We start from the raw sequence: 22,986 nt of genomic DNA on the forward strand, positions 1-22,986 counted from the left end.
GAGTCGCAGATGTGAGTGTGCTTTGTCACCTTTCACTGCGCGACTTTGAGCAAGTCATTTAGCTCTCCTGACTTCGGATTTCTTGCGTGTTTTATGCGGAGGGATCAGAACCTAGAAGACACTTGGCCAGAGGGGGGCAGGCGCCCGCTGTTCGGAACTTTGTCTGAAGCGCAGGGCTGGGACCCCGGAGTGACGGGGCGGGGAGCTCCCTCTGAGGCTTCGGGGAGGCACGCGGTGCGCCTCTCCTTTTTCCACCACGTCACGGGGGCCTCTCGGCGCTCTCCCATCCCCGGCCGAGGGAGAGCAACTCCCCAGCCAGGCGCACCGCGGAAGAGAAGGCGAGGGAGTGTGGCGGGAGCGAGCAGGCGCCGCAGAGGGGCCAGAGCAGGGAGCGCAGCCCGGGACTCGGCGGGGGCAACCTCTACAGCCGCGGGTACTCCGCGTCCGGGGCTCCCCTACTCCCTTTCGTAAGTCGGGTTGGCCATACAGGCCGGCGAGAAACGCCGAGGTCCCCCAACCGGCCGCCGGGTGGTCGAGACGCCCCCGGCCTTTTCCTCGCGACTTTCACTTTCCCACGGGGGAAAACTTTGCTCCGCGTCCCTCTCGGGGATGGGGCGGGGGCGTCGGCCCGAGGGGCCACATTGGGATCCCTGGTTATCCCCGGCCTGGCTGTGCGCTCGCTGGCCTGAGGGGGGGCCCGGGGAGACCGGCGAGGGCACGGAGCTGGCGGAGATGGGGTCTGGTGGACGACCTCGGCGGTTCGCAGAGTAAACTGCAACTTCAGGGCCCCGCGCGCAGCCGCCGCCCGCAGCGGGACCATGGAAAGTTCCCTCAGGCCACCTTTGGGAAAGAGGGCGGAAGGTCGCAGGGCGGCCCGCTAGTGTTTGTGTTGAGGGTGTCCTGGGGAGACGCCGGGCGCGGGCCGCAGCGCCGGGCATCCTGGGCGCTCGGGCGGAGAGGCCGGGTATCTCCGGGCGCGTCTACAACCGGGTTTCCCCCGGGCTCGCCCAGGTGGTGAGAACGCGGCTCCAGAATGCACCCTTTCCCGGGGCGGTGGGTCACGCTATCTCGGCCTTCAAGTTCGAGGGCTAACCAGACCCGCCCGCGCAGGTGAGGAGCGCCGAAGAACAGGGTCCCCTAGGGACCCGCTGAGCCGAGGTTGCCACTCCCCTTCCCGAACCTGCCGGCCAGCCTCTTTCCGCAGCCCCGGACTTCGCGGGAGAGGCAAGTGGTCTTCGGCAGGGGCCTGGTGCGCGTGCAGGGGTGCTCCCGCGGCTTCTCTAGGGCAGTGAGAAGATTTCTTTTCATGGTACTTTGGAGATGGAAAGCTGCGGGACGGGCCTTCTGGGCAGCTCACTCCGCAGGGACGAGCTTCTGCGCTTTTTAAGGTCGAGTTTTGTGCCGCATAGCGGGCCAGGATCGTCCCTCTGCGAGGTGGGCGCCTTCCTCGCCGGGCTGGGACGAGGGTACCCCTGGCTGGGAGTCTCCCTAGATCGGAGCCGAGAGCTCTTCTGTCTTTAGTCCATTTTACTATCTTTACATACACAAACAGTGGGAGTGAGTGGGTATTGTTTTGCAAATTTAAGAACTAAGATGTCTGAGCTGGGAGAGATTTTTCTGTGTCCGCTTAGCGGAGGAAACGTGTTTATTGTCGCCTTGCTGGGCTAGAGGATTTGAAGCTGCGAAGTGGTATTAGCCCTTGGACACTTTATTGTCCTTTAAAATTGAAGAGTAACAAACCAGAGGATTAAGGAGGTTGAGGATAATATGAATTTAAGTGTTCCATGTAGTTTGGTAGACATCGAAATCACCCTTTTTGATCTTACATACATAAAACATGCTCTTATTATTAAGTCATCTATAAGTTTAAGACATTCCAGAACCTAGCGGTCCCTTTTGATAGCCTTTGTTGATGGTTTCTTGAGGAAGCAAAATCTTTCGAAGTGAATTATTGAGGAGAGCAGTTGCTGTGCTCTCCAATCCAGTTCTCTGAGAAATGACCACTTAAGATGCTGTTGAATTATCGCTTACTTCCGTTAGGAAACAGTAGCCAAACAAACGTTTTGTGGGGTGCTGGAGGGGGTGGGGCTGAAAGGAGGATTTCCTTCCTACAGAGTGGAAGAGTGGTCCCTCATATTTATTACTTGTAGTCATTCCTTGAGGGGGACGGGACAAAGTTTACAGTAATTTTCTAAATGCCACGTCTGCACAGAGGTAGGTAGGGGTGAATGGCAGAGTTGGGCAGTAAATCAGAGTTGGTACTTGATGGCACCTTGCTAAGTACCTTCAGGATAGGTAGGCAAAAATTACTAAAGTGACTTTGAACCCCAGTGATTGTCAGAGAGGTGGGACTAAGGCAGGTGGAGACTATGCTGGACAGTGCCCTTATCTCTGTCCTCTTCTCCCTTAAGAATTACCAACTGGTGACCTGGGGCTTATCCTAGTACTGCATACTAGAAGAAAACTATATTGGCTTCTGTTGAATAGAAAAATTAGTAACAGACATCTTACTTTGACTTTAAAGTTTTTCTTTTCCACGAAACCAAAGTTAACCATAAAAAGCCTGACCCAAACTGCAAAAGCCTGCTAGAAACTGCTCTACAACAGTGTAACTTTTTAGGCTTATTCTGCTAGAAAAAAAATAGTTGTCAAACCATTACCTCCTAATTTATATCTCAAAAAGTCTCAGAGTTGCAGGTGGGTGGAGGGCCAAATTATTAGCAGCCTGTCCAGAAGTAACCTCTGATATCACTTGATCTCAGTAAAGGGGAAAAACAAAAACCCGACTTACAGTGACCCTATAAGACAGAGTAGAACTCCCCATAGGGTTTCCAAGGAGCGGCTGGTGGATTCGAACTACTGACCTTTTGGTTAGCAACCATAGCTCCCCAGAGCTCTTAACCACTGTGCCACCAGGGTTCCAAAGGGGGGAAGACAGGGTTCAATCAGTCATGTTAAGATTAGCCAGTGGTTGATCTTTGTAGTTCTCCCTCCTCTTTATAAGCTTCATTGTACCTAACTTCTTATAGCCATTTGCTTTTTCTGGAATCAAAATGGTCTCCATATATGCATATAGAATAACTGCTCAGAATAAAACTTATGTTCAAATTTCGATGAGTTTTGATTATTTTTAACACTTCAAAGGATTTCATTCTTAGGCCAGAGAGCAGGAAGAAAGCAGTAAAAGTTTAGAATTGTGTGATGCAAAATTGAAAAGTGAATCCATCGATCCAAATTTATTGAGCACTTACTGTGTGCTCAGTACATGTTATCAGGAGGGACCAGTCCCTGAAGAAGGACATCATGCTTGGTAAGGTAGAAGGTCAGCAAAAAAGAGGAATACCCTCAATGAGATAAATTGACACAGTGGCTGCAACAATGGGCTCAAGCATAACAACGATTGTGAGAATGGCACAGGACCGGGCAGTGTTCATTCTGTTGTACGTAGGTTTGCTATGAGTCGGAACCAACCTAACAATAACAACACTATGCCAGGATGGTACTGGGTGGAGGCAGGAGTTCTGGAAAGATTTAGAGAGATTTAAGGTACACCTAAACGAATAAGAGCTGCATAAACTAATGGAAGGGAGGGAGTGGAAGGGGGAATATTCCTGCTCCACAGAATGCTGTATATTAATGGTATGCCCTAAAACAAAACAAAACAAACAAACCCATTGCAATCATGCTGATTCCAACCCGAAGCAACTGTAGAGGACAGAGTAGTACTGCTCCATAGAGTTTCCAGGAGGGGCTGGTAGATTTGAACTGCCTCCCTTTTGGCTAGCTGCTGTATCACTTACCCACTGCACACCAGGGCTCCAGGGTATGCCCTAAGGCTGTGGAAAAGAGCTGTTAACTGAAACGTCTGGTACTCCCCAGAAGAAAAGACCTGGTGATCTGCTCTCTCTTGTGAAGATTACAGCCTAGATTGGTTCACTGTAACAACAAGAAGGCCGGGCAGGGAGAGTTCAAGGAAAGGAGAAGTCCAGTATGACCTGAGGGGAGAATGGTACCCGGGCCTTGGGAGTCATTTTGTGCAACTGATCCTAAGACTGTTTGTTGGAGGCAGTAGACAGTTTCACACCTGAAAGTGTCCTGATGCCATTTAAAGCCAAAAAAAAAAAAAAAAAAAAAAACCCAACTGTAGTTGCTGTGTGGAGAATGGATTTGAGGAGCCCCTAAAGTAGACAGGCTGGTTTTGAGAGTCTGAGCAACCTAGTGGTCTAGGCTGTATTGGTGGCAGTGGGGTTCACACATGTGAGTAGATTCAGGGCAGACTCTTAAGTGACTTGGTGACAAGTTTTGTCTAGGGTATGTGAGTTCAGGGTGACACCCCAGTTTTGGGTTGAGCAGCTGGGTAGGTGGTGCTGCCATTTATTAACACAGGGAACATGGAAGAAGGAAAGATCACAAGCTTGGTTTTGTTGTCAGCTGCTTGAGGCTCCCAAGTAGAAACGCTTAATAAGTGACTGGCTAGAGATTGCCCCAGCTGACTATCTGGAGCTGACGGTCATCTGTTTTAGGAGTGATATTTGAAGCCTGGAGTGGATGGGATTACCTGGGGAGTGAGGGCTGGTAGTGTTGACTAAAATAACCTGTGTCAAAATAATCAAAGTACAAAAGAAATTAAACTATATAGGGTTTATTCAAGCTGTTGATCTGTATGTATACAGGGAGACCTCTCTGTTAAGAAAAACAGGAGGGCTCGTTGGAGGCTAGTTACAGTGAGCTTTTAAGATGAAAAGAGAGGATGTATAAATTAGAAAATTACCTTCCAGCTAACCTTAAAAAAAAAAAACAAAAAACAAAAAACTATTGCCTCTTTCTGACTCATAGTGACATATAGAACACAGTAGAACTGTCCTACACAGTTTCCAAGTCTGTAATCTTTGTGGCTGTAATCTTTACTTTGGACTTGTTATCAGGAGGGACTAATTTCTGTAAAAGGATACTATACTTGGTAAAGTAGAGGGCCAGTGAAAAAAAGGAACACCCTCAGAGAGACAGATTGACACTGGGCTCAAACATTGGGCTCAAACATAGCAACGAGGATGGCACAGGACCTGGCAGTATTTCGTTCTGTTGAACATAGGGTTGCTGTGGGTCAGAACTGACTTGATGGCACCTAACAACAATCTTTAAGGAAGCTGACTGGTACTTCTTTCTCCTTGGAGTGGCTGGTGGGTTCAAACCACTGACCTTTTGGTTAGTAGCTGAGTGCATTAATCACTATGCCATCAGGGCTCCTTTTGGCTAACCTTAGCATAACTGAATCATGTCCCCCTTCCTGAGGTCAGCTGATATCAAGTTATTAGGTGGTCTCTGTGGCCTGGCTAGCCCCCCATTCATTTGCACAAATCCTCAGGTGTAATCCGAAGGTTTTACATAATAAGGGCACCTTAATTACTCAGGAAATTCTGAAGTTTTAGAATTCTCTCTCAGGAAACAAGGAAATTTACCTAAAGTTAAATTCTTTGCATGAGATAAACTCTGAGCTAATTTATGGTTAACAGATGTCTTTATCACAAGGGGAATCTGCATGACTTCATGGTCACTGTGTCTCCACATCAGTTCTTTTTATCTGTTTTTGAGTACATTCCACAATGGTCAGTGATCTTTGTGAGTTTTCCTGTGCACTCTCAGGAATCCGTCAGTTTCTCTGGTACTCTGGTACTCGTTGCCCCGATTTAACACATGGAGCTGAGCCTGTCTTCATGGGGACAGTTGGGAGGAAAACTAGGGCAGTGTGGGAGTGAACAACTTCTCAACCATGTCTGTACCAGAGAGGTTGACAGAGGTGAGGCCTGGCAGGAAGCTGCTACCAGAGTGAGAGGTGGGACAGAGGGAAGGCTTTTTCAAGATGGGAGAACCTTAAACATTTAAATGTGATAAGATGGAGCAAAAAGAATGTGATGATGACGTTTTGATATTGAACTCATATAACAGAAACTAAAGATCTTACAGAAACAATATTGTTAAAATAAAAACCGTATTATGCTAGTAATAGAAATTGATAGAAGTTTATTGAATGTATGATTTGCAAATCGGGTAACATTTTGACTCTCCCAAGGTGAGAAAACCTTCAGAGACTCTTATACCCTACCCCATCAACAGTCATGGAAACAGGGCCAGAACAGTGTTTACATAATAACAGTTTACCGTTAAACACAGCTTCCAGTCACACCCTGGAGTTTCTCACTGCGCTTAGATAATTCTCTAAAAATCCCAATGCCTAAGGTAATGGTCTCCACTAAGCTGCTATTGTTTGACTTAAAGGTGACTTTAGGAAACTCGTTTCTTCAAAAGGTGTTCCAAAGGACACCTAAGGGTAAATAGCTTGGAGGAATACCCCATCTCCATGGACCCCAGAAATCTGGATTCCAGGAGAATTAAAACAGCTTGTCAATATATCGAAGCTCATTTGATTTTGAAATTTGAATTTTTACTTCATAGATGACCTAAATTTAATGTTTAGGAAGAACATAGATAGAAATCACAAAACCGAGCAGTGGCGTGGTTAGGAGCAAGGTCCCTGGAGCGAGACTGGAGACTGCCGAGGAACTGGTCCTGGCTCTGCCACTCCCTCATTTGGGCCCTTGCACAGGTTTCTTGATCTTTCCCGTCTCAGTTTCCTGGTCTCTGAAAGAGCACCACACCTAAGCGTTGCATGCTTAGTGGTACCTTTCTCAGAGGTTGTTGTGAAGATGTAAAGTAGTTAACCCAGGAATGTGCTCAGCATCATGCCTGGCACATAGTGAGTGCTCGGTAAGTGTTAGCACTAGTGTTTTATTATGATGATGTCATTTCCATCTTTTCCACATGTAGAATTTGAGACCCAGGGAATTTGGAGAACCTATCCAAGGCCGTGGGAATCCCTCAGCGGTGCAAATGGTTAACATGCTTGGCTGGTAACCAAAAGGTTGGTGGTTTGAGTCTACCCAGAGATGTCTTGGAAGAAAGGCCTGGTGATCTACTTCCCCAAAATCAGCCATTGAAAACTCAGTGGAGTCCAGTTCTACTCTGACGCACGTGGGGTCACTGTGAGTCTGAATCGACTCGACAGCAACTGGTTTTCCTGGTGGTCCAAGGATGTAGAGCCAAACGGTGGCAAAGTTAAGGCCAGGATCCCATTTGCCTGACTCACAGGTGGGGGCACCTTCCACTTAGCATCGTCGTCAAGTGTCAGGTGCTGGATGCTGTATGAAATTAAAAGTAAGAAAAAGAACCGGTCACTGCTCACCAGAGTGTAAAGAAATAAAGCAGATAACATCGGTGTTGAGGCTTACAGACTTTTCCCAAGATTTCAGAGATGTGTGTTTTGTATTAGTTTGCATTGCTTTGCATGTCGTTACATATGCATTTCTGTATGCTGGTAATTTTCCTAGTGGGACCTGAGGCCAAAGCTTAAAGTACAGTGAAAACTGTGAGAGCTGGAACCCAACAGGACTGCCTTGTTTTTCCAGGTCTTACAAATTTCCTCCTTTGACAAGGTACAGTCACACTTTTCTGTCGCTCTCTTAGTGGAAAATATTTGAGTTTTCTTTCTCTGACAGGTTTCCACCTTACACAGGTTCTGGCTTTCACAGGCTTTACTGTATATAAGATAAAATTAAATTAATCAGGAATTGAAAGCAGCTGTTTCGATCCTGATAGGCCCCTGGGATGAGTGGGCTGAGTGTGGGCTTTTGGGGAAAGGACTGGATCAATATTTACTATTTTAGAAGCTATGGGAAGTCAGGTATCATTTGATAAAAGCAGGTCACATCTTGGTATGTTATTAAGGTTGATCTACTGAACGTAATAGAAAAATACAGAAAAAGTGGAAGAAAAACAGAGGTAAACCACCTGTTACATAAAATGTCAGAAAATGAAGCAGAAGCAGGCACTGAAGTCTGCTTTATGAAGCTGAACTAATAAGTACTACGAGTCTAAAAGTAAAGGTTAAACTGCTGCTAACATGTAATTTTAAAAACTGCATAATCTTAAATAAGAATGTGTAGATTTTAAATCCAGTAAATTTCCCCATAATTTGGATTTACTGGGAAATAGGCCATTGTGACTTAGTAAAATTTTAGAAATATAGAGCATTTAAAAAACAAACAAACTACACAACACAATGATTTTGTGAGTTAGAGCAATGGTTCTCGAAGTGTGTTTTCCTGGACCCAGCAGCATCAGCATCACCTGGGAATTTGTTAGAAATACACATTCTGGGACTACCCAGATTACTAAATCAGAACCTGTGGAGGTGGGACCCAGCAATCTGTGTTTTAACAAGCTCTTTAAATATTTGGGAGGAGCCCTGATGGTACAGTGGTTAAGTGCTCAGCTGCTAATTGAAAGGTCCGAGGTTTGAACCCACCAGTGGCTCCGTGGGAAAAAGATGTGGCGGTCTGCTTCAGTAAAGATTTACAGCCTTGGAAACCCTGTGGGGCAGTTCTACTCTGTCCTATAAGGTCACTATGAGTCAGAATTGACTCGACCGTGTCCTGTAGGGTCGCTGTGAGTCGGAATCGACTTGACTCGATGGCAACAAGTTTGGTTTTTTACGGCTTTTAGATATTTGGAGCCAGCTTTCATTCTTCTCTTAAACTTTTACTTCTTCAGACTCAACCTTCCCATTTCTCTCTTGTGGTCTCAAATTTCAAAGTAATAGCAAACAAAAATTATGCCTTGTAATTTCTCTCTACCTCACTCTCCCTCTAGCTGTAGAACTCCAAGAGTTTTGTGTTAACATCTAGATTTAGCCAACAGACTCGGGTTTATGTTTTTTACTTATTTATTTTTACATGTGAAAGTTTGCCCTTACATGATTTATAAAGAAGTATAGTGCTGCTTAAACGGCTTTGGGTTGACTTCTGTCAGTTAAGATCCTGGTGGAGGATGGTAACCTGATACAAACCCATTCCTCAGGTGCGTCTGCCTTGGGACCGAGCAGAGTGGGATCCACTCCTCCATCCCAAGGTCTAAACTGATGGGAGATGCTTTCTTAAGATCCTCTTTTGCTCTAGCTTTCTACATCTCTGTGGTTCTCACGCTGTCCAAGACCACACTGGTTTTGTTTTTGGTTTGGCTTGGTTACCTTTATTTTTTATTTTTTTCCCTTTTGGCAGTCATATCCCACTGTGATTCATACCAAACATACAGTCAGTCAAAACACTGAGCTTATTTGCTACAAATCTTCCTATTAAACTACATTTCTTCAGTCTGGTATCAGTGCAGTTCATTTTTTGAACCTAAGTTTTGATCTTTGTATGTATCTCTGTTAAATTTCATCTTTCCAGATCCAAGTCTGCCGAAATCTGTTTGGGTCTTATTTCTGTCATCTTTCATATAAACTGAGTACAACCTTTGTCCTCTGCCGAGTTAGCCACCCGATGTCTTGACCCGAGGAACTAATAGCAATATTTAGTAATGCTCAGAAACTTGGCATCATTTGCAATCTTTGTGGGGCTGACATCAGAAGAGTTGTCATCAGTCCACTAATTGTTTGCATTTAAGTTACTGTTATTCTGAAGTCCTGCCTCACGTGGTTTCTGTTTATGGGGCCCGTGTGTTGGGACTCCATCTTCAGTGTCTATGACTATACAGTCCGCTAGAGCACACCGTAAGTAATTGACTGTGATGATTGCTTCCCCCTCCCTGTTTTGTTTATACCAGCAGCTTGGGTTTTTTTTGTTTTTTGTAGGTGACACAAAGTTAAGTTTCAGTTTATGCGTGGTTAGATTAAGATGAATTTAGAAATTTCAAAATAATAAAAAACTGAAAACTAAACCTGTTGCCGTCGAGTCGATTCTCGTAACGACCCTGTAGGACAGGATAGAACTGCCCCATAGAGTTTCCAAGGAGCGCCTGGTGGATTTAAACTGCCTACCTTATGGTTAGCAGCTGTAGCACTTAACCCCACGACACCACCAGGGTTTCCTTCAAAATAACAGGCAACAAAAATTGTGCCTTGTAATTTCTCACTGCCATACCCTCCTTCTAGCTCTAGAACTCAAGAGTTTTGTGCTAATGTCTAGATTTAGCCAAGAGACTCAGGTTATTTTTTTCTTTAATATATAAAATTTTGCTCATACATGATTCATAAAGAAGCACAATGAGTTAATTGCAGGAAAAAAATGTTTAAAAAGGCAAAGAACAAAATGACTTTATAGCAAGAATACTTTAGCCATGGTTGCTAGAACACGAAAAAGTGCCTAGTGATGATAGACTTCTCTGGAATCTCAAATAAATCTCCATGAATACTCTCTACTTCCAGGTCTTTTATTGTTTTTCATTCTCCCCTTTACCTCTTGTCTTACACTGGGTTCTCTAAAGAAGCAAAACTAGTGAAGCATGTGTATATGTATATATACACGTGTGTGTGTATGTGTGTGTGTATGTGTGTGTGTGCATATATATGTAAACAGATTTATTTCAAGGAAATGGCACATGTGATTGCGGAAGCTCGCAAGTCCCAAAGTTCGCGGGTCAGACATTGGCTGGAGGCTTCTCCTGACTGATGTGGTTGTAGGGGATGATGAACCCAGAATCCCAAAGTTGGCAGGCCAGATGATGACAAGCCGGAAACAGGATCCAGAGCAAGCAAATGAGCTTTGCCAAAATGTCCAGGCCACACCCCTGAGGAAACTCCCCTTACAACTGATTGACTGATTACCTCAAATCACATCATGGAGGTGATTACATTAGACTACTTACGAGAGAGAACAAAATGGAGGATAATTACATCAGATCACAAGATGGAGGATAATTACATAATATTGAGACTCATGGCCTAGCTAAGTTGACATATAAGATTAACCATCACACCTCTCTTGTTGGTTTTCTAGGTTCTTTTCTATTTATAGTGAAAGTTGAAAGGTTGTCCCTTTGGAGAAGGAGTTCTTGGCTATACTTAGACTCATTCAGTTGGCTTGTCTGATCCTGTTTCAAGAGTCTGCAAATCCTCACATTTCTTCTGGTTCTCTATAAGATCCGGACAGCCCACGACAGAGCAGCTTGTTCAGAGCAGCAGAGGGTGGCCAATTTTGCTGAGGACTGGAAAGAACAATGCCTAGCATAACTCCTGTGCTTACCAAGGTTTCTTTTGTCTACCTTCCTCCTGCTTCTCTGCATCATTCCCACATATTTGAAATATTTGTGTTGTTACATCCTTTCTCCACACCTCCACATTCTACCTGGGTGAAAAAGGGAGGAACTCTCTGTGCCCAGCCATCATCTATCACCAGTTTCTTTCTTCTTTTAGCTCTTTCATCAAGCATCCTGCCCTACTCTCAGGCAGGCAGATTCAGAGAGAGACGTTGTCATGTAGGTGTGGAGAGAGAAATGGAATGATGAATGAGGCAGACAAAAATTAAGTTTCAAAGACTAGAACATGAAAAAGTAATAATAAAATGACATGGAGATTGTGCAGTTGAGGGAAAGGATATGGAAACAGAGAAGAGATCCAAAGAAAGGAGAAACAGAAAGTCAACACCGAGGCAAGAAAATGCCCGAATAAAAGAAACATTGCCAAATACTAGCTAATCATTTATCTTTTCTGGAAAACTAACAAAATAGCTAGGTTCCTTAGGTGTGTTGTCAAGTGACCCGGTGCCTCACTATTTGTTTCTCTCTGTGCTTCTCTAGGCAGGGCGCTTTCTGTGTAGGTGTGTCACCCCAGAACCTAATACAGTGCCTGCCTGGCACATGGTAGGCACACAGTAAACATTTGCTGCGTCAGTAGGATTTGAACAGCAACCAATTGAACGAGAGTAGAAATAGGCGTGGGGGAGGCATCTGACCTCCTCTAACTTCACAAAGGGGAAGGAGAACCAAGATCAGCAGCCCAAGGCTGATTCCTATGGGGTGGTGGTCAGACATGCCTTCAGCCTACAACCTTTTCATCATCTGACACCAACCGTCCCTCCCATGGCACTGTCTACTTTGCTGAGTTCGATAATACATTGCAATGGCCAGACAGAACTCACAGACAATACTCAGGATTGTTGGGCTTATTAAGGAAGTAACAGGTTACAGTGCAGGTTCAGAAACCTTCAGGATACAGTTCCTCAATCAAGATAGCCTCTCCTCAGCTTTGCCCTCAGGCAGATCTCTCTCTAGCCCTCAGCCTGGCATCTGTAAGAGCAATCCCATCGCACCATAGATATGTAAGAATATTTTCACGATTATCAACTAATTCATGGATCTGAAACAATGAAATAAAGGTTATTTTTGTAACAGAGAAGTGAGCCAGATAGTAGTTGGAAAACAAGTTACAGAGGAACCAGTTGCGGCCAAGTCAATTTTGACTCATGGCAACCCCGTGTGTGTAGGAGTAGAACTGTGTTCCATAGGGTTTTCAGTGGCTGATTTTTTAGAAGTAGATCACCAGATCTTTTTTCCAAGGCACCTCTGAGTAGACTGGAAGCTCCAACCTTTTGGTTATCAGCCAAGCGCTTTAACTGTTTGCACCACCCAGGGACTCCATAGGTTATAGAGAGAAAACAGCAGTGACACTAGACTTTAAAAGATATTCAAAAGAGTGTCACTAAAACATGTTGCCTGCATCCTAGTTTGGGGCAGGGGCTTTCAAAGACTTTTAGTCTTGCTTGTTCCCTTTCCCCCTATGATTTCTTCTTTAAAAACAAACAAACAGAAAACACCTTTTTATTTAAAAAAATTTCAAACCTACAGGAAGTACAAGGAGCACCCGTATGATTCCCTCTTCACCTTGGGAAGCTTTGATGTAGCTTCTGCACCATCCTGCCAGATTTAGATCCCTGGCTGTTGCCTCTTCTAGGTGGTGTCTGGATTCAGGAGTGGGAGTGGCACGTTGAGACTGAAGCCCAGTCTTTGCAGAACAGCCCGCTGGTCTATGATTCTTGCTCCTCCCTCCTTTGGCAGTTACTTTTTAAAGTGTGTTTGACCCCCTTACCACCATTCCACCCATGTGCTAGTCTTGTTTTTCCTGCAAGAATTTATCCAATGCATTAGCTCATTTAATCATGGTGTGAGTCAGTCATCATTGTCCCTCTTTCACATAGATAAGGAGGCAAAGGATTAACTAGTGACTCAGCTTGTTAGTGGCAGTCAGGACTTAAATTCTAAACCATTGGCTTCAAAGTCCACATCCTGTTATGTTGTACACGAAAGTAAAGCAGGAGGGTAAGATGGAGGCAGTCAGGTGGGGCAGGGAGAAGAGGAATGGGTTCAGGCAGGAAGGGGAGGAATGGCTCAGAACTACTCACCGTGTTTTACCGTACATGGTAAAAGCACCAGTTGCCATCAAGTCGATTCCGACTCATGGTGGCCCCACGTGTGACAGTAGAACTGATTTTTCAGAAGTAGATCACCAGGCTTTTCTTCCAAGGTGCCTCTTTCAGTTTGCAGTGGAGCACATTACTCTTTGTACCACCCAGGGACTTCGCCCTACATGGTACTGATACCTTTTTCTTAAAAAACTGGCTCCACACTCCCCTGTTATACAACAAGCTCTCAAGAAGACAGTACATCTTTAAGATGACTTTCAGAGATTATGTGTCCAGAAACCATACAACAGAGAAGGTTTGCTGTAAACTGACGAGTGCTTAACTGAGGCATGGTGAGGAGACTTTGCAGTTTTTGCCAACATTGGAGTTAATTTGGTAACTCTTGGAGTCTGCTTTCCTTCAGATGTTTACCTAAAGCCTCCATCTGACTCTAAATACAGACAGATGAGAGATTGAGAGGAGTCCCTAGGTTTCAATATTAATCTGAGACGCATCATTTTGCACTTGGCTATCTCCAGGATTGTACAGGCATACCTCAGAGATAGCAGGTTTGGTTCCCGACCACCGAAATAAATTGAGTGAGTTACACAAATTTATTGGTTTCCCAGTGCATATAAAAGTTATGTTTACACTATACTGTAGTGTATTAAGTGTGCAATAGCATTGTCTTAAAAAATGTACATACCTTAATTAAAAAATACTTTTTTTGCTAAAAAATGGTAACCATCATCTGAGCCTTCAGCGAAGTGTAATCTTTTTGCTGGTGGAGGGTCTTGCCTCCATGGTGTTGGCTGCTGACTGATCTGGGTGGTGATTGCTGAAGGTTGAGATGGCTGTGGCAGTTGCTTGAAATAACACAATAATGAAGTTTGCCGCATCGATTAACTCTTCCTTTCACGTAAAATTTCTCTGTAGTATCCTGTAGTATCCTAGTAGTGCTGCTATTACAGAAGTACCACAAGAGGATGGCTTTAACAAAGAGAAATTTATTCTGTCACAGTCTAAGAGGCTAGAAGTTCGAATCAGGGCGCCAGCTTCAGGGGGAAGCTTTCTCTCTTTGTCGGCTCTGGGGAATGTCCTTGTCGAGGAGCTTTAAGCGCAGGGACCTCGGATCCAAAGGATGCAGTATTCTCCACGCTCGTTTCTTAGTTCTGTGAGGTCCGCATGTCTTTCTGCTCACTTCTCTTTTATATCTCAAAAGAGATTGCTTAAGCCACAGCCTAATGTTATAGATTGAGTCCTGCCTCGTCAACATAACTGCCGCTAATCCCATCTCATTAACATCATAGAGACAGAATTTACAACACATAGGAAAATCAGATCAGATGGCAAAGTGGTGGACAATCACACAATACTGGGAATCATGGCCTAGCCAGGGTGACGAATATTTTGGGGAGAACACAATTCAATCCATGACACACGCAATGCTGTTTCATAGCATTTTACCCACTGTAGAGTTTCTTTCAAAATTAGACTCAATCCTCTCAAACCCTGCCGCTGCTTTATCAGCTAAGTTTATGTAATATTCTAAATCCTTTGTTGTCATTTCAGTAGTGTTCATAGCATCTTCACCAGGAGTAGATTCCATCTCAAGAAACCACTTTCTTTGCTTATTCGTAAGAAGCCACTCCTCATCCATTAAAGTTTTTTTTTTTTTATTGTACTTCAGGCGAAGGCTTACAGAACAAATAGTTTCTCATGAAACAGTAGTACACATATTGTTTTATGACATTGGTTAACAGCCCCACAACATGTCAATCCTCTCCCTTCTCGACCTTTTTTTTCTTTTTTTTTGGTGAAAATATACATAGCCAAAGATACACCATTTCAAAAATTTCTACATGCACAGTTCAGTGACATCGACTACGCGCTTCCAATTGTGCTGCTATTCTCGCTTTAGATGAAGGCTTACAGAACAAAATAATTCCTCATTTAACAGTTAGTACACATGTTGCCCTATGACAATGGTTAACAACCTCACAACACATCAACACTATCCTTACTCAAGCTTGGGTTCCTTATCACCAGCTTCCTTGTCCCCTTCTGCCTTCTGGCCCTTGTCCCTGGACTGCTGTACCTTGTTAGTCCCATTTGGTTTTATGGGACATTAAAGTTTTGTCATGAGATTGCAGCAATTCAGTCACATCTTCAGGCTCCACTTCTAGTTCTCTTGCTGTTTCCACCACATCTGCAGTCACTTCCTCCACTGAAGTCTTGAACCCCTCAAAGTCATCCATGAGGGTTGGAGTCAACTTCTTCCAAACTCCTCTTAATGTTAATATTTTGACCTCCTCCCATGAATCATGAATGTTCTTAATGGCATCTAGAATGGTGAATCCTTTCCAGAAGGTTTTCGATTTACTTTGCCCAGATCCATCAGAGGAATCACTGTGTATGGCAGAACTATAGCTTTACAAAATCTATTTCTTAAATAATAAGACTTGAAAGTCAAAATTACTCCTTGATCCATGGGCTGCAGAATGGATGTTGTGTTAACAGGCATGAAAACAATGTTAATCTCCTTGTACATCTCCATCAGAGCTCTTGGGTGACCAGGTGCATTGGCAATAAGCAGTAATATTTTGAAAGGAATTTTTTTTTTTTTTTTTTTTTTTTGAGCAGTAGGTCTCTATAGTGGGCTTAAAATATTCAATAAACCATGTTGTAAACAGATGCACTGTCATCAGGCTTTGTTGTTCCATTTACAGAGCACAGGCAGAGTAGATTTAGCATAATTCTCAAGGGCCCTAGGATTTTCAGAATGGTAAATGAGCACTGGCTTCAACGTGAAGCCACCAGCTGCATTAGCCCCTAACAAAGAGCCAACCTGTCCTTTGAAACTTTGAAGCCAGGCATTGACTTCTCCTCTCTAGCTATGAAAGCCCTAGATGGCATCTTCTTCCAGTATAAGGCTGTTTTGTCTACACTGAAAATCTGTTGTTTAGTGTAGCCACCTTTACCAATTATCTTAGCCAGATCTTCTGGATAACTTGCTGCAGCTTCTACATCAGCACTTGCTGCTTCATCTTACACTTGTATGTTGTGGCAACGGCCTCTTCCCTTAAACCCCATGAACCAACCTCTCCTAGCTTCAAACTTTTCTTCTGCAGCTTCTTCACCTCTCTCAGCCTTCACAGAATTGAAAAGAGTTGGGACCTTGCTCTGGACTAGGCTTTGGCTTAAGGAATATTGTGCCTGGTTTGATTTTTCTGTCCAGACCACTAAAACTTTCTCCATATCAGCAATAAGGCTGTTTCACTTTCTTATCATTCATGTGTTCCTTGGAGTAGCACTTTTAATTTCCTTCAAGAATTTTTCCTTTGAATTCACAACTTGGCTAACAGTTTGGTGCCAGAGGCCTATCTCGGCTTTCAACTCACCTTCCTCACTAAGCTTAACCATTTCTAGATTTTGATTTAAAGTGAGAGACATGGGACTCTTCCTTTCACTGGAACACTTAGAGGCCTCTGTAGGGTTATTAATTAGCTTAATTTCAATATTGTCATGTCTCAGGAAATAGGGAGGCCTGAGGAGAGGGAGAGAACTGAGAAACGGTGGTTGGTGGAGCAGTCAGGACACACACAATATTTATCAATTAAGTTCACTGTCTTATATGGGCACGGTTTGTGGTGTCCCAAAACAATTACAATAGTAATATCAAAGATCACTGATCACAGATCACCATAACAGATACAGTAATAATGAAAAAGTTTGAAATATTGTGAGAATTACCAAAATGTGACACAGAGACACGAAGTGAGCACGTGCTGTTGGAAAATGGTTCTGCTAGATTTGCTCAACTCAGGGTTGCCACAAACTTTCAATTTGTAAAAAACGCAGTATCTGCGAAGCATAATAAAACGAGGTATGCCTGTACTGTTGTACAAGTGGACACTTTACCCTGACTTAAATTTACGCATAATTTTATTCTTGGGGTGTGTGTATTTATGTATGTATGTGTGTGTGTTAATAAGCATTAACCTCTTTCCTGTGGTCATCCTTCAAAATGCACAGAGCTGAAATATATAAGGGTTTATTTTTCTCATATAACAAGAATTCAGAGTGGGCATTTGCTGCTGCTGGTTCAGTGGGTTGAGGATATCAGGGCTGAGGTCTCTGATATTCTCTTGGCCTGCTCCTCATGGTCCCAAGATGGCTGCTACAGCTCTAGTCATCATGTTGGAGTTCCAGGCAGAAAAGTGGAAGAGGGGTGGGGAGGAGAACAAAATGGCATGCCTCCCACCTGAGTCAGGCTCCTTTAAAGAACTTTCCCAGATACCCCACACTGTATTTCATTGCCCGCTTCTCTGAAATGGAGGTTGGGGGAATGTCTTTAAAGAAGCACGATTCTGCCACCAACAATATAGGGGTTCTCTTAGTAAAGAAGAAAAGAAAGATGGATGTTGGAAGGCAATTGGCTGTCTCTGCCAGAGCCATATATAGAAGACTTACCTGCCAGGTCTGTTTCTGAACTTTTGTTCCACTGATCTCTATTCTGGCACCAATACCACTGTTTTAATGATTATAACATTATAATCCATTTGAAAATCTGAAGAGCCTGGTTTTGCTTTTGCTTCCTATACATTTGGCAAATAAGTTTACTTAGACATCAAGTACGTTAATTAAATATGCGTTTTACTTTTTAAATTAACCTAAAACCTACAAGTTGAGACCTGTCATCTCAATTAAAACCATTGCTAGAATGCACCCCTGTAGGAGATGCCAGCTAGAAAGCTTCCTGGATTTGACTTTTGGTAAGTCATTTTACATAAAATCTCTGCTTTTGAAATTCCTGTTTTGGCAGATTTTTTCTGAGCACTGCAGGTTTTATTTTATTTTTTGCAGCCCTTTACCTTAACTTTGAATTCCTGTGTCTTAATTTTATTGCATCTTTATATGCATATGAGCTCTCAGAGCAATATGTACATTTTAAACCAAAAAACACCCATCATCAGCTAATTGGCGAAGTCAGGGAGGAGTTGCCAGTCTTGAATCTTTTAGTGGAAGTGCAGAAACATTGACGTTTCCAGCTCAGCTCCCCACAGTATTGGTGGAACACAGAAAACAAACAAACAAGCTCTTCAGTAATCCATTCATGGAGAGTGTGACCTGGCCTTGACCCATTTCTCATGTCCATACAGTTGATTCGCCTCTGTTTATCTCTATGCTGCCTGCCAGTGTAGTTTTGGACATGAGAGATTTTGCTCTAAGTGCACATGTAAAAACCAGAGTTATCTAGAGAGACTGTCCCTCTGCCGCTGCTACATAACTATGAGGAATCAATTTGGGCCAGTGTAAAATGTGCAGTTAGCCATGTAATGTCAAAATAAGGACTTCCAGAAACTTCTAGGGGGAAACTCATACCATATAGACCTTGGGCGAGGAAAGTTTTTTTCTTTCTAGTGCACTAAACATACATATTTTTTTTTTAAGGGTTTTTCAATTTAGTTTTTCCTCTTTACAAAAAAAAAGAAGCCAAAATACTCTCATCCACATTTTACATTTAGAACATGAAACAAATGTATTTTGGTTCTGTATTGTGACAAGTTAAGTGAAGAAGGCAAAGGAGAACAGGAGAACCCAAGAAGGAATGTAACCTTGCTGTTTGACAAACCTTGAGAGGCAAAGATCTAATACATTCATTAACCTCTCTTTTGCAGTCCTTTATATCTAAAAAGGAAAAAGCATTTAATTTAGCTGTTTTCATCCCAGCTAAAATTTGAGGACATAGGTATTCTTGAAATCCATCTTTCCTTTTTTTCCCAAATTTTCAATACAGAAAAACTCTTCATGTTTTGCTCCATGATGAGGATTGCAGACTGTTACAAGAGAAAAACTTTTTATTTAGTAGCATCATTTCTGGCCTGTTAGACTTTCTGCTAAAGACTTTTCAGTGGTGTAAATTTGTCCAACTAGATGCACAACAGGTCAGCTTTTGATATTTGCTGTATGGATCAGATGAAATAAAGTCCAGAATCAAATCTGCTATCTCCTAATTGGTGCCACTCTAAAAAGCTGGCTGAATTCTGCACTTTGTGCTAGACTGCCACAGCCCAAATTTCCCATGAGCCTGAGGGACCACCATCAGCTACATCCAGATGTGGGTTTCCCATTTGCCACATGATGTCACACAACTGCATGTTCCTCCTCAAACCTCGGAGACTCCAGTGCCGTTACTAGTTGGAAGAATTATAATCCAAAGAGGTGGTTGATAGACTGATTTTAGTGCCTAGCATTTTTATTTAGGCCCTTTATTGTCAGAACCCTGTAGGTAAAGTAGAATTTTATTTAAGGAAGGTGGTGACCACAGTTGTTGCACTTGTAAAGTGAAGCAAATTGCCTGTAGAGAAAGCTGTCAATTGTGACACCTTCTGCAGGGGCCTCAAACAGCCGCATTGGATGAGGGGGCATCTTATTTCCCTGTGTCGAGGCAGTCCAACTTGACATGTGATTGGAGCGACTGAGCATTGGCACAGGCCCTGGTTGAGGATATGTTTTGTGACCTCACATTGCTGCAGCATCTTTAGTACTGCTTTCTTTGTTCCATAGCCCTTGGGAATGGCTGTGCTGAACAGGAATGCTAGCACAAGTCATTACAGTTTTGCAATATCTGGAGAAGAATTGCCCCTAAAGATATTGAATTTAGAGGGAAAGTTTATAGCTTCTGCAGTGTGCAGAGTTATAGAAGCTATTTAGCTGATCATAACTCTGCACAGAACTAGTTGAATGTGCTCTTCTTAGACATCTTTTAAGGGAATTCTTTGGCTAACTAAAAAAAAAAAAAAATTCTAAAAATTAACTATCTTCCTGCCTTTCAAAATCCAAGACAGGTGTATGTCTACATAATTCTGAAACTTCAGGAACAATTTATGCCCTAGACATTAATGAAAAAGAATGCTGTCAAATAGCCAAAAATTAATTAGGAATGTCAGAGTGAAGGGAATAATGAATGTACTATGTTAGAAAAGTAAAACTAACCCACAACATATTGTTGACTCTCTCCCAGTTTTCCCAGGAAAGCTTTCCTTTCGTGGTTTGCTTGTACCTGGCATTTGCATATCATAGTGCTTTCACATGCATTGTTTATGACCTTCACGATAGCTCTGTGGGATGGAAAAACATTAACCCCATTTAACAAATAGGAAATAAAGATTTAATGACTTGCCAGGATCACCTTAGGAATTTTTTTGTGTGTATGTGGTGAAAATATAAACAACAACAGAAAACCACATGCCAGTTCACAATTTCTACATGTATAATTCAGTTGATTACATTTTTCAAGTTGTGCAACCATTCTCACTACCACCTAAGAAATTTTTGATGGCAGAACTTTTAACTTTTTGTCCCTGCAAGGTAGGGAATCACCTTGCAGAAAGCAATTTGACCTTTGTTCTCCATTGTCTCTAGCCAGACCAACACCTGAGGCCTAATGAGTAGGGGCTGACCAGACCACCTGCAGGCTGATGCTAACTAAGCCTCCTGAGACATGATGTAATCTATCATGGCCACATGGTGAGGCTGATAAGAGTCCTGAACCCTGGGGCTCAGATGGAGTTTCCTGGTTGGTGATTATGTGTGGAGAGGGCAGCATGTCCCTGTTTGGGACATGGAGGCTCCTTGTTGTGACTGCTCCCAGACCTTACCCTATGTGTCTCCTTGTTTGTATCCCTTTTTAGTTGTAATAAATCTGTAGCTGTAAGTATGGTGTACTCTCTGTGAGTTCTGTGAGTTGTTTCAGTGAACCCACAGGGGCAGTGAGAATCAGCAAGGGCTGGCATCTGCCTATTTAGCAGTCCACGGTGTGAGCTGACTTGCTCTGGGTGGGTAGGGCCGAAAGATGGCGTCCATATAACTTGTGACCTCTGACCCAGCTTTGGATGGCTGGGGCTGAGAGTGTGCCACATGAATGGCTGGTGACAGAGGATGAAGAAACGGGACAGTGAGGACTAAATCCATTTCCACACTTTGGGAATTGGGTTCATGCTGATCTTTACCACGCAGTTAGCAATGAAGGTGGGATATGCCCACCGTGCCCCTTATTTAGTGCAGGTCCAGTGAGGCGACTAGCCTGTGTCAAATGTGATCTTGGTATTGGGGGCAGAACAGTGAACAAGGTCTTCAAGGACCTTACATTCCTGTCAGGGAGATGGATAATAAACAAGTAAGTGACCGCTGCTTGTGTAAGTGCTTAGAAGAAAACCAGGAGAGTGGTAGACCAGAGGGAAGTTTGAAAGGGTGGTCAGGAAGGACCTAAGGAAATATTTCTCCTGAAACTGGAGGGATAGGAAGGGGTGAGTCAGGTCAAGAGCCAGGGGAAGGTGGTTTAAATGTAGGAACAGCAAGTGCAAAGGTCCCAGGACAGGAAAGAGATTGAGGTGTTCTAGGAACTTTTAGAAGATTGGTGTTGCATGAACAAGAAAAAGTAAAATGAGATGAAGTCAGAGACGGAGGCTGGAATGGGATCTGACAGAGCCTTATGGCCTGGAAAGGACTTCTGTTTTTAAGTGCAGTGAAATCTCAGTGAAGGGTTTTAAGTATAGGGAATAGGGAAAGGGAGTGATGTGATTTACACATTTATAAGATCATTTTGACTACAGTACAGAGAATGGATTAGAGGAGAGCAAGGGAGGCCAGTTAGGAGGTTATTTCATATCCAGGGAAGAGTTGATGCTGGCTTGGATTAGAGTCGTTCCCTCCGAGTGGAAAGAGGTAGTGGATTTGAAATACACTTTGGATGTAGAACCAGCAGGGCTCTGCTACTACTTCTACTAAGGGATTGGAGAGGCAGCCTCGCATTGTGGTTAATAGCATAGGCGCTGAGATTAGACCGTAGTTGAAAATCCTGACTCCTCCCTGTACTAGTTATATGACCTAAGGTATGTTAGTTATCCTTTGTGACTTACTTTCTTAATCTGAAAAATGGGGACAGTGATAGTACCTACCTCATAGGTTTATTGAACTGAATGAATAAGTAGTATCAAATAGTAAAATCACTTAGCATGAGTAAATGCTCACATGTTGGTTATTGTGGTGGTGGTGGTAGTGAGGTGTGTGGAGGGAAAGAAGAAAATTCAAAGTGAATCTGGGTTTCTGGTGCAAGCAACTGAGAGGATGATGGGTGTTGATTATTATGATGAGGAATACTTGGGGAGAAACTTATTTGCTGGTAAAACCAAGAGTGTTGCTTTAGCTGTGCTCATTGGGATGCCCAGGGGAGAATAGGGCAGAGGAGGAACAGCCAACCAAGGAGACTGAGAATGGGCAGGGGAGGGAGGAGGAAGACGAGAGTGTGGGGCACTGGGAGCTGTGCACCAGAGGGTCTTTCAATAAGAAAAGCATGGCCACTTTGAAGATTGTTGCTGAGAGAGAGGACCCTTAGGAAGAGACATCTGTGTGTCACTGATCTGGCAACATCAAGATTTTTGCTGACTTTTGCCAGAGCAGATTGAGTGGAGGGAAGAATGGAGCCAGGAGTGACTGCCACTATGGGATCCTGTCCTGGGTAGGGAAAGTAGGGGGTCCCTCCTCTGTCCAGTCCCTTGAGTGGGAGCAGGTGGATGTGTAAACATCCATGTAATGGGGGAAAGGTGTTCCTGGCATCCTAAGAATGAATTGGTGTTAAATGGTGAGTCTGTTTTCTCATTTAGAGAAGGAGGCATTTGTGCTCAATCACCAATAAGTGCTTTGTTTTTGTTTTTCAGGTTTAGAATATTGATTCTAGGCTAATTCAGAA

At 43.5% G+C, this 22,986-nt stretch overlaps 1 protein-coding gene across 1 annotated transcript in view; it reads left to right on the plus strand.

Annotated features, from left to right (window-relative positions):
* Positions 1 to 353: 353 nt before the first annotated feature.
* The window catches only part of GCNT4 (glucosaminyl (N-acetyl) transferase 4), a 33,529-nt gene continuing 10,896 nt past the window's right edge, over positions 354 to 22,986 (plus strand). Inside the window, exon 1 of the mRNA XM_004374575.2 lies at positions 354 to 467. The gene's annotated coding sequence lies outside the window, so the exon portion shown is untranslated. The remainder of the gene's footprint in view (positions 468 to 22,986) is intronic.

Source organism: Trichechus manatus, unplaced genomic scaffold (genome assembly GCF_000243295.1).
Source record: "Trichechus manatus latirostris isolate Lorelei unplaced genomic scaffold, TriManLat1.0 scaffold00029, whole genome shotgun sequence".
Classification (NCBI taxonomy): Eukaryota; Metazoa; Chordata; class Mammalia; order Sirenia; family Trichechidae; genus Trichechus; species Trichechus manatus.